Below are 12790 nucleotides of genomic sequence, written 5' to 3'. Positions count from 1 at the left end.
ATTCTTCTAAACTATTTTCCATAGTATTTTGTTTTTGTTTTTGTTTTGTTCTTTTTTTGTTTTTGTTTTTGTTTTTTTTGTTTTTTTTTTGTTTTTTGTTTTTTGGTTTTTTTTTTGTAAATGCCAAATTTTGTATCTTGGTAAATTGTAGGTTTCTGATATACAGTTTTTTTTTCCTTCCATTCTAAAAACTTTTAATCTCAGTTACATTTTGGTACCAGCTAAAATCTGCTATAGAGTACTGAACAAGCAGTGAAAGAAAAGGATACCTCTCTTTATTTCAATTATTAGGGATGAAGGATTTACCATGTTTTCATTAGATGGAAGGTTACATCCCTGATATTTTGCTAGATATTTGTTAGACTGAAGGATTTTATTTGTGAATAAATATTTTTATATATAAATTTTAAAAGTATGTTGGACTGAGAGGAGAGAAGTGATGGGAAACTGTGGCCAGGATATAATATAAAAGAGAAGAATTAATTTAAAAGAAAGAAAGAAAGAAAGAAAGAAAGAAAGGAAGGAAGGAAGGAAGAAAGAAAGAAAGAAAGAAAGAAAGAAAGAAGTTGAATTTTTTTCTTATGAATTTGTTGAGTTTATCTAGTTTCCCTTTTAAAGTTCATAAAAATGTTCAATAAATTGAAACAATTCTGTTTATAGGATAATTCTCATTTGGCCATTGTGCATAATTCTATTAACATATGGTTGGATTCTTTTAGCTAAAAGTCTTGTTTTTATTTTACACAATAATGTTAATGAGAGATACAAGCTTTGAATTTTAGTTTTGTTTATACTACTTTCTGTGGGAATTTTACAGTTATTTATGCCTGGTCTTGAATAGTCCCGTTTCCCTCAATGTGTTACAAAAATAATGCAATTTTCTAATTATCCATGCTTTCATAAACTGGCTCTTCTTCTGGGTCTCCAGATTGTTATTACATTTCCATATGATGCCATTGTTTAAAAGGTTTCTCTTTGTTTTCTCTCTCTCTCTCTCTCTCTCTCTCTCTCTCTCTCTCTCTCTCTCTCTCTCCTCTTTCTTTCCTCCTAGGAATTTGGAGACAGGGTTTTCCTAGGGAGCCCTGGCTGGCCTGGAATTAACACCATGCTAAGAATGACCTCAAAATTGTGATTATTTCACCTGTATAAGTATAGTAATATTATCTTTCTTAATTGATATTATATTAAGAGGACAAAATAATCTTTATTTGGAAGACATACTATACCATATAATATTTTTTGTCTTTGACTTTTATTTGTAGATGACCATGTTTTGTTTATGATGAAGCAAGGAGTGTACAACCACTCCCTGACATGTTTCTGGGAAATATTTCTTATTGAATAGCATATTCTAAGTTTGTTTACTCCAAGAGAAATAGAAAGTACTATCTTATAAAAAAATGTTTACTTTGTAGAATTACAAGTCTCTGCATCTCTATATGGTTTTTGTATTCTTTCTTTGTTTCCTTTCTTTCTGTTTGTTTTGTACTCTTTTTTGTTTGTTTGTTTGTTTTGTTTTGTTTTATCTTATTTTACTTCATTTTTCAGATGCCTGTTTGTTTTTGAAAGAGAGAAAGGATGTGGAGAGGGGAAGTGGAAGGATATCAAGAGATGGTATATGAGAGCAATAATAATTAGAATATATTATATGAAAAAATCCATTTTCAGTAAATGAAAAAAACAAAGACAAGAGAAAATGAACAAATTGAAGACAAGTAGCAGGACAAATGGGGAAGTGAGAGAATTGGATGGAGTCTAAGAGTAGAAAGAAGAATCAGAATCCTTGATTCACTTTTTAGGTAGTCAATCTTTACTCCCATGTTTTCTGTCTCTCTAACTTCTATTCATCTGTAGTCCCTTCTTGACCTTTATTTTTCATAATGTGGCTATGAGTTCCAGAATTGAGGTTCAATAGATAAGAGATATTTGCATCAAACTCATGTTCTATCTCCACAGGTGATTACTCTTGATATCATCTGTATCTTTTTCAGAACCAATGGAGTGAGTGGCCATAGAGTCTGCCTACAAATTTTAGGACCAAACTATATTTAAATCTTAAAAATTGAGTCATGAATTACTGGCTAATTTATAACTTGTGTTCATAATGAACTTTACATCCGACTGATCTCTATTTTGTTGGTAGTGATGAGATTAGAACCTAAAATCTTATACATCATAGATGAACATTTTTCCATTGAGCAAAACTTACACAAATAGTTCTCTTTATTTTTATCTAATATTTCAACAAATGGTTTGCATATTTTACTTTTACTTAATATTTCAGGGTACTTGTTCCTTTATTTTGTTTCGGCTATATTCTTTATTTGTTTGTTTTCTTACTTCCTGTAAAGTTGTTATGTTTTTATACATAGTGCATGCATATTTACAACAAGAAAAGCAAAATACACTGGGCGTGGTGGCGCATGCCTTTAATCTCAGCACTCGGGAGGCAGAGACAGGCAGGTTTCAGAGTTTGAGGCCAGCCTGGTCTACAAAGTGAGTTCCAGGACAGCCAGGGCTATACAGAGAAACTCTGTCTTGAAAAAAACAAAAACAAAACAAAAACAACAACAACAACAACAACAGAAATCCAAACAGAGCAACTATTTTTATCCCATACTCCCAACTTTTTTGCTCTCTCTTAGTAATTTTGGACATGAAATCATTCACAAGGGTCAAGAATCTTCATTGTCCAATTACATAAAATGTTAAAAACTACAGAGAAGTTCATAACCTGCCATGAATATTAGTATTGATAATACCTCAACTGAACAGGACATATGTCTTCCATCATGATGAGTATTATAATGAATAATTGTAGTGATGTTTTTTCACCCCAAGCTTTAAAAGATTTAAAACAAAATTTCAGGCACATTTTGAGCTCTCCCGAAAGTTCCTTTTTATTGACTGTGTATTTAACACACTGTGCTTCATCTGGTTTATTGACTAAATAGTAATTTATAGTCACAGGACCATAAATTTAAGTGAGAATTAGGGACAACTCAGAATTTATGGGCTAATGATCATTATTACAAAACTGACAGACAGAAAATATGGAATATTTTTAGAGTTTGACTATCTTTTTTTCTTAACTTTGGTATGTTTTATTTACTTAGTTATATTAACTGTCTAATATAGAATCATTTTGGCAATTTGATCCATGTATTTTATGTATTGTTATCATATACATTTCCATTGCACTTTCTTACACTCTTCCTTTCCTCAGGAACTCTTTCTTCCCTGTTATCCCAGATGCTATCTCTGAGAACTAGATTTGAAATTTTACTATTGTGAAGAAAGAACAGTGATGAAAATACAGAGCATCAAAAATGTGATGGAATAAACTAGGATTAGTTTGTAGGATTAGAAATGTAATCCAGGAAATTGAAATACCTTAATTTGTTTGCTCGGTGCTTGTGATTGTTGTGATTGTGTCATATTGGTAATGTCTCCCTCTACTCTGGTGTTTGTGTTGCCTTCAAAAGACTTTTTTCATGTTAATTAGCTGTTCATGGAAGAAAATGGACATATAACGTTTTTCTTAGGGTCTGACCTGAGATGAAATAACTTTTGCAGGGAAGAATGTCTGGGAAAGGAAGCTTATAGGCGAAGCATTCAGAGACTCTTTGTCCCTCCTTAGCATGGAGAACACTGTTTTGGGCCTGTTTGACCGTAGGACATGATTCTTTTATGTGAGGAGCATGGCATGTATTCTAGGTCAGGAGTCTGGCAGGGAGCTGTGTACTCCCTGAGTCTCCCTGGTCTCAGCTCCTTCTGCACATGAAGTTTCCTGGCATGGCTTTATGTCCCAAAATTCTCCCTTTTTCTTTTTATATGAGAGGTGTGACTGGAAATAGCTGTAGAGGAAATTTTGGCTAGGGTGGAAATATAAAAATAAAACACAACACCAGCCAGAGGAATAGCACAACATAAGCCAGAGGGGTAGCATAACATAAGCCAGAGGGGTAACAAGGGGTGGGGGCTTGGAAGACAAGGGATTATTGAACCAATTAATTGTCAGTTTTGGGGGGTATTAACATTGGTTTTAACCAACATTTGATTAATCTATGTAGACATCTTTTTTTTTACTATTATGTAAATATCATCAAGTTTAGTAGCCATTTTACTTTGGGAAGAGAGTTCATCTTTAGCTTGAAGGTCCCAAGTGTGCACTTTGCAGGTCTTACCTGTTTTCTGTGGATCTCATCACGTTTGTTTCCAGAGTCTTCAGTCACATGAGGTGTTTGGATGAAGGCAGCTTTATCACCCCAGGCAGGACCAAGGAAATAGTAAGTCAGTCTCTGTCTGGGCCTCTGTCTGTTCTGTGGCAGCAGCACTGTCTTTTTCCTTTTGTAGAGACGAACCAGTAGAGCAATCACACCAGAGGAGTAGAAGCCCAGCAGGGGGATGTCTGTATAAGGTGGTTAGTGTTAAGCCCAGAATAGTTGGCTACAGAACTCATTGTGATCTATTTTTATGATCTTAGAAATGCAAAGGTGTTTGAGGAATTAAATCCTTGAAGGCATCCTTTATGTCTGCTTTGGATGGCAGAGGAAAAGAATATCAAGTTAACTATCTGGGATATACAGCAAGAGCTTAATCTGTAAAACGAAACTGGTAGTTAATTAAACATTGAGTAATAGTTACCAGCACAGTTGCTTTGACTGGTAGGAGTGGACTAAACATGATTTTTGAAACTTATAAGAAATTTTAAATGAATTGAAAATTTTTAGGACAATTTTAGGGTAGAAGACACAAATGCTAGGAAGAAAAATAAATATTTAAATAAAGATGTGTGAAGTATTTGGGTTAAAAGGCACAGACTGTAGAGATTAAATTAGCAGAATAAACCCCATTTTGTTCTTAAGACATGGGGCAGACTGTTCTTCACCTTAATTTTGTTCTCAGTCATTTTAAGGAAGATAGGGCTTGGAACCACTTATTGCAGCTCAGAGTATCTGGATTTTGATGTTAAATGGCCACCAGAGGGGGGACCATTCATTTCCCTATGGTGTCAGCTGTCAGGAGGCTTAATGGGACAAGGTAATAACTAGCAGGTGATCATCCTGAAATGGCCTGCTTTGGATTATTATATAATCTGCGACAGGTGTGCCCTTATTAAGTAAGGCTGTAAGGGATTCATTTCATAAAAGATCCCTGCTATTAATATGCTTTTCCTGTTATTATTAAACATGTATAACAATCACTAAGGAGTAGCACACCCCTTTGGAGCAGATCTCTGCAGATCAGCAAAGATGTACTATCTTGTAGTGATGCTATATAGACAAATAGATGACTTAAGTCTTAATGATGATCATATAAGAATTCCTAAAATTATATCTGTGATTATTAAGCTCTTTTATAGTGGGACTGCTATTAGGTTCTTTTCTGATAATCAAAACTGCATGAGAATTCTGCCAATCTCTAAAGTGTCACAGGTCAATTGCTCTTAGATCGTAACCAGACTTTCTTCTACTAGAAAGAAGAGCACATTCTAAGAGTTTGTAAAACAATTAACCAAAGGTCATAAACAGGGATCTAACAATTTATGGTAGGTGCTTGGGTAGAAGATAAAATATTGACTGGGTTTATCTATACAAAACTTCACTAATAACTTAGTTATGGTTTTTACCCTTCAGTGAAACAGTGGAGCTGAGACAGGTGATGGATGTTTAGCCAGATAATTACTCCTAATAGATATGCATGTAAATATTCTCTGCTGTAAACTTCTATCTCAATTTATTATTTGATTTTTGTGTGAACTTGTGATGAACTTTGTAACATGTGATCATATATTCTGAAAGATGTATAAATACTGAAGAGAAAGAAGAGAGAGGAGACTATTTTGCCTTCCCCCACTTAAGAGTAAATTTTTTTTCCCTTTCCCCACATACAAGAATATTTCCCTTTCCCCACTTAGGATATTTCCACTTTTCCCCTTAGATAGCTTTCATAGGAAACTTTTACAATTTAGTAATAAATTCTATAATCACTTCTCTAAATGTCTTTTTTCTTCCCTAGACTTCAGACTGGTAGGTTGAGAGAGCTGTGTACTTCCTGCTGAGATACTACAAAGACTGTTTACTTAATCCTTTGCAGTTTGAGGAAGAGGTGTTAAGTGTCAGAAACTGCAGTTTCTGGCCTCAGAGGATCATGAAGGCAGGACAGCTATAATAGCATAGTAATTTAGACTTAGGTAAGTAAACATTTTATTATAGAGCAACCCTAAATATCTCATAAGATGAAGTTTTACCCCTGCATTTCATAAGACAAAGTTGTACCCTCCACCGATGCTCTTCCCACTCTACTGCTTCAAGAAGAGCAGACAAGAAAGAAGAATCCTTCCTGATCCATCCATTCGCCTAGGAATTTCATAAGTTCATTGTTTTTAATAGCTGAGTAGTACTCCATTGTGTAAATGTACCACATTTTCTGTATCCATTCCTCTGTTGAGGGGCATCTGGGTTCTCTCCAGCTTCTTGCTATTATAAATAAGGCTGCTACGAACATAGTGGAGCATGTATCCTTATTACATGTTGGAGTATCTTCTGGGTATAATATGCCTAGGAGTGGTATTTCTGAGTCCCCAGGAAGTTCTATGTCCAATTTTATGAAGAACTGCCAATCTGATTTCCAGAATGGGTGTAACCAGCTTGCAAAACCACCAGCAATGGAGGAGTGCTCCTCTTTCTCCACATACCTGCCACATCTGTTGATGGCCAACTTGCCTACATATTATTGCAGCCATGATACTATAGGTTAAAGATGCAGGTAAATTAACTTTCAGACAGAATTCTATTGTGATTACCCCCAAACCTCCCAGGCAATTGAAGAGGTCCTCACACAGCCTCCTGATTGAAGACTCAGTTGTGACCACATGATTCATTACCAGACTTTACTAATCAACACTGGCACAATTATTTTCCAGGTGCCTGTTTTCTTGAACCTATACTACCTTGATTCTGACTTGGATTGTCCACTCTGTCAGTGTGACAGGGTTCTAGCCCAAGTATGCAGTACCTGACCTGACTTGAGAGACTTTCCTCTGCCAGGGGCAAAGCTAACTTGGTTTATGAATGGAAGCATATTTATACATGAGGGTCAGAGGAAAATAGGGGCAACAACGACACCAAAATGGAGGAAATCTGGACTCCATCTATTCTTCCAGGCATTTCAGCTCAAAGGGCAGAGCTGATACCATTAACACAGGCCATCATCATTGGAGAAGGACTGGCTGTTAACATCTACACTGACAACAAGTTGTGCATTTACAACCACTCATGTATATGAAGACATTTACCAGGAACAAAGGCTCCAAACAGCAGAAAAAAATAAAACTATCAAAAATAAAGATAAATTTTAGAACTCCTTAAAGCCAAAAAATCTGACAATCATTCATTGTCCAGGACATCAAAAATGAGCAACACCATTGGCTAGTGATAACAACCTAGCTGACAAGGCTGCTAAGAAGGTAGCTTTATAGGAGACTGCCATGTCTATGTTAGCCACTGTCCTACCTGAACCACGGAGAACAACCGGTATATACATACCAGCCCATATGTCAATATCTAGAGGGCTGGAGGTGATCTACTAAAGGTAAGCTAATATTATCTGCCTCTTTAACAGGAACTGTTCTCAGAAAAATCCAAGGAGACACCCACATATCTGTCAAATGAATGGCAGATGTGGTCACCGAAGTGACTTTTAAAGATATACAGAGCACACTTGAGGATATAGTGACAAACTGTAAAGCTTGCCAATTGACCAATACTCTTAACAACTCCAAACATCTAGGGTCCCTACTGTGAAGTAAGATACCAGGAGCAGGTGTGTGTGCTTTTTTGGAAATTGATTTTACAGGGGTCCAGAGAGGAAAGTACAGCAATAAGTATCTGCTGGCATTTGTAGAAACTTTCTCTGGATGGTCAGAGGCATTCCAAACCAACTCTGAGACAGCAAAGGTAGTGGCCAAAAAATTGCTGGAGGATATCTTACCCAGGTGTGAATTTCCTTATATGACAGTGTCAGACAATGGACCAATATGTGTCCCCTGAGAGGTCCAACAAGCAGGTGACTGAGAGAGACACAGATAATTACACCCAACCAATGGACTGAAGTTGGGAACCACGTAGTTGAATTAGGGAAAGGCTGGAAGAAGCTTAGGAGGAGAGCAACCCAATAGGGAGTCAAGCAGTCTCAACTAACCTGAACCCTTGAGATCTCTGTCACTGAGCCACCAACCAGGCAACATAGAAGAGCTGGTCCAAATCCCATGATGCATATACAGCAGAGGACTTCCTGGTCTGGCCTCAGTGAGAGAAGCTGCACCTAACTCCCTAGATACTTGAATCCCCAGAGAGTAGGGAGGCCTGGTGTGGATGAGGTGGAGACATCCTCTTATAGACAGAGGGGAGGGCAAATGGGATGAAGAACTGTGGGAGAGCAGATTGGGGGGAGTTTAATGACTGGACTGTAAAAAATTAAAAGTAATAATAAAAAAATGCAAAGAACAACTGAATGATGGTGTGCAGTCCCAAATGATATCTGTACTAATAAACACTATACTTAAGGCTGAGATAATGTTGTGGATCACAGAAGTGTAAAGAATATATGAAATGTTTGTTTGTTTAAAATAAAAAATATTATTCACCTTACATCCCTTTTACTGCTCTACCCCCAGTCAAGCCCAGCCACAATACTTCCTTCATCACCCGTCCCCCTCTCCTCTAAGAAGGTGGGGGCCTCCCTGGGTATCTTCCTCTCCTGTTACTTTACATCTGTGTGAGGCGAGGCACTTCCTCTCCCACTGAGGCTAGACAAGCAACAGATTTTGTGATATCCCCTGCTAAAATTATTTGGGACTCACATGAAGACACAGCTGTGCATTTGCTACATAAGTTTGGGGAGGCCTATGTCCAGTCCATGTATTGCCTTTTACTCATGGATAAGTCTCTCAGAAACCCAAGTGTCCAGGTTAGTTGATTCCATCAGTCTTCCTGTGAAATTCCTAGTCCATTAGGGGCTTCAATCTTCCCTCCTATACTTCCACAAGTGTCCTCAAGCTCTATTCACTGATAGGCTGTGGGTGTCTTTATCTGTCTGCCTCAGCTTCTGGAAGGAGACGTTCAGAGGACAGCCATACTAGACTTCTGTCTTCAAGCATAACCAAGAATTATTAATAGTGTCAGTTATTGGTGTTTGTCCATGTGATTGACCTCAAGTTGGGCCAGTTATTGGTTGGCTGTTCCATCAGGCTTTGCTCCATACCCAATCTCTGCATTTCTGGTAGACAAGATACATTTTGGCTCAAAATTTTATCAGTGGAATGGGCTTATCATGACTTATCAGTCCTTTGGGCTTTCTGTCTGGCCACAGTAGGCAGCCTCCCCAGGCTCCATATGTCAATACTGTGAGTCACAGCTAAGGGCACTCCCACAAATTCTTGGGCAGATCCCCTATTCCAAGTCTCCATCTCTTTCTGGTGATGCCCCACATCTCGTTCCCCACCAGTTGCACATTTCCATTTATTCTTAAGGCCATCTGGCCATCACTCTGACCCTCCCCACACATCACCCTGAATGCCCTCCCCTTCCCTCTTGATCCCCTCTGCCAGCCAGTTTTCTCCCTTCATATGCCCATTCTATTCTCCCTTCCAAGTGAGACTCAAGCATTCATTCTTGGGCTCTTCTTCCTGTCCAGCCTCCTTGGGTCCATGGAGTACAGCATTGGCATCCTGTATTTTATGGCTAATAACTACTTATAATTGAATACATACCATGGATCTTCTTTGGACACCAGGTTACCTCACTCAAGATGATATTTTCATGTTCCATCTATTTGCCAAAAAAATCCATGATGTCTTTGTTCTTCATAGCTAAATAGTATTCCATTGTGCAAGTGTACCATATTTTCATTATCCATTTTTCAGTTGTGCAATAGATACATAGGTTTCAAATTTCTGGCTATTATAAGTATAGCTTCTATAAACATAGTTGAGCAGCCATTTATCAAGACAGTGTAACATCTTTTGGCTATATGTCCAGGAATAGTATAGCTTGGTCTTGAGGTAGAACTATATACAATTTTCTGAGAAAATGCAAATTTGTTTCCAAAAATCATCAGCCTTGTAGGACTGTTCCACTTGCTCCATGTCCTCACCAGCATGTGAAATCACTTGAGTTTTTGATCTTCACCATTCTAACAGGTGTGATATGGAATCATTGAGCTATTTTTGATTTGTTTCTCTAAGTGCTTCTTGGCCACTAAAAATTCTTTTGCTGAGAATTCCCTGTTTTGCTCTCTGCTCATTTTTATAATTTGGTTAATAGAGTTGTTGATGTTTAATTTCTTGAGTTCTTTATATATATTGGATATTAAGCCTCTGTTTGATGTAGGGATTGGGAATAATTTTTTCCCATTGTGTAGGCTGCGATTCTGTCTTATTGACAGTGCCCTTTGCCTTACAGAAGCTTTGCAGTTTCATGAGGTTCCATTTATCAATTTTTGATGTTAGAGCATGAGCCATTGCTATTTAGTTCAGGAAATTCTCTCCTGGACCAATAAATTCAAGGATATTTCCTACTTTGTCTTCTATGGGAGCCAATGTATTTGGTTTTATGTTGATGCCCTTGATCCACTTGGACTTGAGTTTTGTGCAGGGTGACAAATACATATTTATTTCCATGCTTCTACATGCAGACATCCAGCTAGGCCAGCACCATTTGTTGATGATGCTTTCTTTTTTCCATTATATATCTTTGGCTTCCTTATCAAAAATCAAGTGTCCTTAGGTGTATAGTTTATTTCTGTGTCATTAATTCAATTACATTGATCAACATGTCTGTTCCTGCACAAATACCATGCACTTTTTACCACTAATTCTTTATAGGACTGCTTAAGTTCAGGGATGGTGATTCATTCTGATATTCTTTTATGACTCAGGATTGTTTTGGCTATCCTGAAATTTTTGTTTTTCCATATGGCCCTTCCAGTTTTTAGAGTCTTTGCTGATGAGACAAGTATAATTTTGATGTATCTGCCTTTGTATGTTACCTGCCCTTTTTACCCTTGCTATGTTTAATGTTTTCGTTTGTTCTGTGTCTTTCGTGTTTCTGTGTATCTTTTGTCTTATGTGGCAGGAGAATTTTCCTTTCTGGTACAGTCTTATTAGTGCTCTAAAAGTTTCTTTTATGTTTCTAGGCATCTCTTCTTTAGATTGGGAAAGCTCTCTTCCATGATTTTGTTGAAGATACTTTCTGGGCATCAGAGCTAGGACACTTCTATTCCTATTAGTTTTATGTTAGGTCTTTCCATGGTATCCAAGATTTTATGAATGATTTATGTCAGGAGTTTCTTAGATTTAACATTTTCTTTAACTGATATTTTAATACCTTCTATTGTATCTTCTACACCTGAGACTCTTTCTTCCATCTCCTGAACTCTGTTGGTGATGATCTGTTGTGCCTGTTTACCTCCCTAGGTTTGCCATCTGCAGGATTCCCTCAATTTGTGTTTTCTGTATTACTTCTATTTCTAATTTCAGGTCTTACACAGTTTTATTTCCTTGGTGTGTTTAATAATATTTCTCTGTATATCTTTATCTCTGTATGTGTTATTACCCTTACGGTCTATTACCTGTTCCATTGTAATTTCCTGTATCTCTTTAAAAGATCTATTTATTTCTTTTTATAGGCTTTTATCATGTTTATTAGATAGGCTTTAAGGCCATTTATTTCCTTGTGCTTCCATTGTGTTAGGATATCCAGGTCTTGTTCTAGAAGGGAAGCTGTGCCCTGAAGGTGTCATATTGCCCTGGGTGTTTTGTTTTTGTATGTTTGTTTGTTTTGGTTGTGTTCTTTTGGAGGGCCTTTAAGTCATTTGGATAACTTTGGTCCCAAGATTATCCCATTGCAGTAGTGCTGTGAAGGAGGCTATTGTTCCTAGTTTGGGAGGCCTCTAATGGTTATTCTTGTGTTGCACGATTTTGTATCTGCAGGTCTGTAGGATTCAAAAGGTGCAGTTCCAATCATGGTGGGCAGTGAGGTGGCAGGAGAACTGATGTCTGTCTGGGCTAGCAAGCTTTAGGTATGTTGACCTGCCCAGAGTAATCAGAAAGTAGGGAAGACGGGTGGGGGAAGGGAACCTTATCTCTATGGTTCAGGCTCAGCAGGTCTGATGAACACCTGAGGAGAGGTAGTGAGAAATGGAGGTTCCCCTGAGATAGCAGACTTCTAAGATTAATTTGTTTTGCTCCAGAGATGATTGTATGAGTTTTATCATCAGGATATCTGACTGAGACAATTTCTGTCATTTTTGCCAGGTAAGATGTATCTAGGAAATTTTTATATGATTGCCCTAACAATATCTGACCAATAATAATATCAAATTTCATAAGTGCTCAACCTATGATAAAATTCTCCAGGCAATTAATCATTACTGAAAGATGAAAATTCATTTGTGCCAGTTATGGACACCTTAATTCATTATGTAATACCAAATGGTCAGGCCTAAAATCATATATTGTAGTAACACTGTGAACTAAATGGGATGTATTTGTTTATTAATTTACGCATACATATACACCAAAACAGACATAAAACACATTAATAACAAGTAAAAAATAGACAATAAATTTAAGAAGAAATAGAAAACTGTTGGCAGATTGGGAGGGAGGAGAGGCTGACAAATAATGATGTAAATAGCACATACGCACATATACATATTTAAAGAAACTAAAAATATATAAATGGGAAAACAAATATTGAATGAGTTATGTGGGTTAGAGGGATGA

The sequence above is a fragment of the Mus musculus genome, chromosome 1 (genome assembly GCF_000001635.26).
Source record: "Mus musculus strain C57BL/6J chromosome 1, GRCm38.p6 C57BL/6J".
In the NCBI taxonomy this organism is placed as follows: Eukaryota; Metazoa; Chordata; class Mammalia; order Rodentia; family Muridae; genus Mus; species Mus musculus.
This window is presented reverse-complemented; position numbering follows the sequence as displayed.